Source organism: Quercus lobata, chromosome 9 (assembly GCF_001633185.2).
Source record: "Quercus lobata isolate SW786 chromosome 9, ValleyOak3.0 Primary Assembly, whole genome shotgun sequence".
Taxonomy (NCBI): Eukaryota; Viridiplantae; Streptophyta; class Magnoliopsida; order Fagales; family Fagaceae; genus Quercus; species Quercus lobata.
In genome coordinates this window covers 45,304,771-45,310,770 of record NC_044912.1, presented here as the reverse complement: position 1 = coordinate 45,310,770, position 6,000 = coordinate 45,304,771, and positions in this window count along the sequence as shown.

The following is a 6,000-nucleotide window of genomic DNA, read 5'->3' as shown; positions in this document are numbered from 1 at the left end:
TGATCTATATGGGCACAAATAGGAAGATGGTTGAGGATTTTAAAAAGGCCATGATGAAAGAATTTGAGATGACTGATTTGGGTTTGATGAAATACTTTCTTGGTTTTCAAGTGCGACAGTCCACAGGTGAAGTTTTTATTTGCCAAGAAAAGTACATTGAAGATTTGCTTAAAAAATTTCACATGGCAGCATGTAAACCAGTGTCCACACCTATGTCTTCTAATGAGAAATTGCAGCAAGAAGATGCAGCGGAAAAGGCAGATGCAAAGACGTATCGAAGCCTTGTTGGTTCTTTGATTTATCTCACAAATACAAGGCCAGATATTGTTCATTCAGTCAGCCTTATATCAAGGTTCATGAATCAGCCTAGCAAGCTGCATTATGCAGCAGCAAAAAGAGTTCTTCGCTACCTGCAAGGCACCAAGAAGCAAGGCATTTTATACAAAAAGGAGAATGGCAACAATCTTGTTGGTTTCACTGACAGTGATTGGGCTGGATCACTTGATGACAGAAAAAGCACATCTGGCTACATCTTTTGCTTGGGATCAAATGTGATTGCTTGGAGTTCAAAGAAGCAAAAGACAATTGCCTTATCTTCAGCAGAAGCTGAATATATTGCAGCAACTGATGCAGCATGTGAAGCTATTTGGCTAAGGAGATTACTTTCAGATTTGCAACAAAAAATTGAAGAACCTACTGTTATTTGCTGTGACAATATGTCAGCTATTGCAATGACTAAGAATCCTGTTTTTCATGCAAGGACAAAGCACATTGAGCTTAGGCACCATTTTATTCGAGACTTGGTTGGTGAAGGTGAAATCCAACTGCAATTTGTCAGTACCAATGATCAGCCAGCAGATGTTCTCACCAAAGCAGCTACAGTTGACAGAATGGAGTGGTTCAAGAAGCAATTAAAGATTACAAATTAAGAGGGGGTGTTAGAATTAATTTGTAATTTTAATAAAGAAATTTCTAGATGATGGCTGTTAGTATTTCAGGTCTGTTGGTGTTCTGTGTTCCTAAGGGACAGTTACTTGTATCTAGAAGTCTAGAAGGTTCTTTCAAGTATAAATAAGTGCTATTGTACTGGTTTATGCAGATCAGAAAAATCTGCCTAGCATTGTGCAGGAGCAGCAGCTCTGCATCACAAAATAAAAAAAACCTTGTAATCCATTGCTATTTTTTTAGTAAAAGTTCCGCATATGCCAACAGTTGAATGGATCTTGACTGTGGAGCTCAAGTTTGGTCACATGCCCTGTTACGTTGTCTCATCCAACTCCACTCCATTTGCAACAATCTTCTTCGGCCTTCCATGAAGAGAAGTAGTCTGTACCACTACTAAAGCCTTCTCCAAACTTAAGAAGAGCTTCATGCTCAATGTCCAAGCACCGAATCGTGCTACTCATCAAACTGAACCCTACGCATTGAAGCCCAATGATGAGATAAACAAGTAGCTGAATAAACTTACTTCCTTGAATCATCATGATCAGGATTGCACTCGAGATTTCCAGGTTCTAGCACGGCAGCACTAAATGAAAGATAGCTTACAAATGTTTGGAACCAAGGAGAAGGAGGGAGAGGAGAGCGAAGGTGGCTGAAATATTAAACTCTTTTGCACTCTTAAACATGTGAATAGAACGTAAACAACTCGTTTTTTGTTGATTCGGACCTCTACTTTTGTCTTTTTCCCACTTTTTTCTTACATTTCTCTTTCTCGTAATAAATCGAAAAATATCTTCATGTTATAATACTCGTTCTATTATTTTGTATAAATATTCACCATTCATGCAAACATATCTGTATTTTAAAAGTGAAATTAAAAGTAAAAAATAAATAAAAGTAAAATAGTAAATATGAGAGTATTGTTGTCTTACAAGTTTTTGACAAAGTCAGTCTTTTTTTATTTTTGGCAAAGTCAGTCTTTTCATTTATTAAGAAGTGATGTTTTCATTTATTAGGAAGTGATGTTAAACCGTGTGCAACACACTGAAGAAGAAGAAAAAACAAGCTAGTCGGACTAATTTCCAAGCAATGGCTACAAACTCTCTCTCTCTCTCTCTCTCTTATTAAATCTAAATTTTGATAAATTTACTATTATATTACATTCTCTTATTATATTATTTAAGTCATTGATCAAATAACTTTGCTTAGATCCTCCCTTAAAAATTAAAACAAAGTTTCAGAGTTTCTCTAACCTAAGGCGGCGCGACAACCCTAGGTTGGTAGAATACGTGCCTACTCTCAAAGTGAGGCTTTTGTTTTGGTTTCTGGTTTCCTAACCGGCGCAACGTTGGAGTCTATCTCTAGTTGGATAGGTATGGAGAATCTATCTACTCTCTAGGAGTCTTTTTCGCTAATGGAGTTTGAAGGCAGTAAGTAGTAAGTACCAAGTGGAGGATGATGGTCTTGAAGGGAAGTTTCTACTTGCGGCACGGTTTTTTACGGGTAGAGTTTTGAATATTGAGGCCATCACTCGCACTTTCAAAATACTGTGGCACACTAAAAAGGGCTTCGAAGCACGTGATATAGGTGATCACCGTGTGTTTATTTTTTCTGAGCAGACTGAAGTTGACAGAGTTCTTGCGGGAGAACCGTCGTTGTTTGATAAGTACTTGGTTGCTTTGAAGAGAATTGGACACCAAACGGAGATGAAGGGACTAGTATTTGATAGTGTATTTTTTTGGATTCAGGTATATGACCTCCCTATAGGTAGTTTGAAGTTGAGAGTGGCACAAGACATTGTTTCGGTAGCAGGGGAAGTCGTAAACTCAGGGGCAGCGGAGGAGGACTATGAGGGCAGCCACTTTATGCGAGTAAAAGTGAGGATTGATATTACAAAACCGTTATGTAGAGGTAGAAAGATAGGACTGAGTGATGGCAAGGAAGGTTGGGTAAATTTCAAGTATGAGCATTTGCCTAACCTATGTTATTGGTGTGGCCGTCTTACCCATCGTGATAAGGAATGCTCGGTCTGGTTGGAAAGGAAGGGTACATTGTAGGGTAGTGATCAACAATTTGGATCGTGGTTGCAAGTGAACACCCCGAACCTAGCCAAGAAAATTGTGATTCGGGTTGCTAGGTATGAAGAGGAGAAGCACGAGGATAATGAGACTGCCTTATATTTGGAGCAGAGTGAGGGTGGGGATGTGGAAGTTTTGAAGACCATGCAAAGCAATGGGGACCGAGAGCACCATCGGAGTGATGATGATGAGGGTCGGAATGCCAAGTTTAATGATGTGCACGTTTAGATGGAGGTACCAGTGGTGACGGAAGTGAATGGGATTCTTGATGTGAGTAACCCACACAGGTGCATGGATCCAGGAGACATTCAGGGCCCCATTAGTTAGAATTTCCAAGCTCAATTAGATGATATCGATGCCAAGTTAGCACGCTTCGATGGTGGGAAGGAACTTGGGAAGAAGGTTCGAGTTGGTAGGGGTAGTGGTGAGGGGGAGCGAATGGAGAAGTTAGTAGGGGGGTTAAGGAATTTTCCCCTTAAATTTGATAGTGGCAGTACACCTTCAATAATACCAGTGGAATTGTTTTCCTTGAAGCATCCAAGAGAGGTGTCAAGTGAGGAAATGGGACTTGCTAATGATGGTAGAAAGAAACAAGTACTTGTGGTGAGAACTCAATCGGTGGAGGCTGATGTTCAACCCCGTCGACAACCATGAAAATCTTAGCTTAGAACTGCAGGGGGCTTAGGAACCGACATGCCGTTCAAGAGCTTGTCAATATTGTGCAAGCACAAGATCCCATGATTGTGTTTTTGTCAAAAACATGGTTATTTATGGAACATATGAAATCGGTACGAGATTGGATTTTGTTTTATGGGTGTTTTATGGTGTATAATGATGATTAAGGGGGGGGGGGGATTAGCTATTTTATGGAAAGTAGGGGTGGATGTTTGGGTGAATAGTTTTTCAAAGTATTACATTGATTTTATTGTGCATGGTGGTTCGAAGAATGCTTAGAGATTGACTAGGTTTTATGGGGAGCCGCCCGATACAAGTCATCGGAATGAGGGTTGGAATATGCTTCGAATGCTTAGTTTTAAACTGAAGCCTCTATGGTGTGTTTTGGGTGATTTTAATGAGTTGCTCGAGGTGTGAGAAAAGAAAGGTGGGGCTCCTCGGGCTCCTTTTTTGATGCAGAATTTTCGTGATGTGTTGGACCATTGCGGGTTTGTTGATTTGAGGTATTTTGGTCCAGATTTTACTTGGCATGGCAAGTGAAGAGAGGACTAGATTTGGGATAAATTAGATAGGGGAGTTGCTAATTATGAGTGGTTGACTCGTTTTCCTACAAGTAGGGTGAAGCATTTGAATTGCTTTACATTAGATCATAGGCCACTTCTTCTATCCTTGGATGGGGATAGTGAGTACCAAAGGTGGCGCAGGAAGCCTTTCCGGTTTGAAGCAATGTGGATTTCGGACCCTGAGTGCAAGGAGGTGGTAGCAAGGGCCTGGGATTGCACTCCTAATGGTACTCCCATGTTCGTGGCAGCTATAAAACTTAAAAGATGTAAGAAACGATTGAAGTCTTGGAGTAGGGTTCATTTTGGCAATGTGAAGCAGCAGATAAAGCAAGCAAAGGATCAATTATGGCATGCTAAAGAGGTTTCGACTAGGACTGGGGAGCTTGAGGAGGTTATTCGGATTAAGATGGAATTGAATGCTCTTTTTGATAAAGAGGAGAAGATGTGGCAACAAAGGTCCAAGGTTCAGTGGTTGAAAAATGGTCATCAAAACACGAAGTTTTTTCATAGGACTACCACTCAAAGGAAGAGGAAGAATTTTATTAGGGGGTTGCGTGATTGGAATGGAGCTTGGCAGGAGGATGAGGAGGTTTTTTAAGCTATTATCACTGATTTCTATACTCATCTGTTTACTTCCTCAAATCCACAGGATCTTGACAGGGTTTTGGAGGGGATTGATGCTGTGGTCACTGAGAGTATGAGAACAAATCTGAAGAGGCCTTTTACTAGTGAGGAGGTGGGAGTAAGAATTAAAGAAATGGATCCGCTTAAAGCCCCAGGTCTAAATGGTATGCCACCTTTATTTTATCAGACTTATTGGACTGATATTAGTATGGATGTTTCTCAAGCTGTTTTATCTTGTTTAAATTCAAGGTCTATCCTAAAATCTATCAACCATACCTTTATTACTCTGATTCCCAAAATTCAAAACCCTGAAAAGATCTCTAATTTTCGACCCATAAGCCTGTGAAATGTAATCTACAAGATCATCAGTAAGACGATTGCTAATCACCTCAAGCCCATTCTTAATTCCATTATATCTTAGACCTAGAGTGCTTTTATCGCTGATAGATTGATCACTGATAATATTTTAATTGCCTTTGAATCTTTGCATCATATGAAGAATAGTTGTATAGGGAAGAAAGGTTTTATGGCTATGAAATTAGATATGAGCAATGCTTATGACAAAGTTGAATGGGTGTTTCTTGAAAAAAATTCTTTTTAAAATGGGTTTCCCGTGTGCATGGGTAGCTTTGATTATGGAGTGTATTACCACTGTCTCGTATTCTATCCTCGTGAAAGGAAGCCAAAGGGTATGATAGTCCTATCTCGAGGTTTAAGACAAGGAGATCATCTTTCCCCTTATTTGTTCCTTTTCTGTGCTGAGGGGTTGAATGCTCTTTTACGAGGTGCTACAATAAAGGGAGACATATAGGGTTTCTCGCTTTGTAGAAATGGGCCTAAACTAACTCATCTATTTTTTGCAGATGATTGCTTAATCTTTTGTAGGTCTACTTTAGAAGAGTGCAATAAAATTCAAGAGCTATTAGCTTACTATGAGATTGCGTCGGGCCAAGTGATTAATAAGGAGAAAACCACTCTTTGTTTTAGCAGGAATACAAATGAAGTAACTCGAGAAGCTATCAAAATGGCCCTCGATGTCCCTGTTATTAGGCATTATGAGAAATATTTGGCTTTACATTCTTTTGTTGGAAGAAATAGGTCGGCATGCTTTGCTTAAA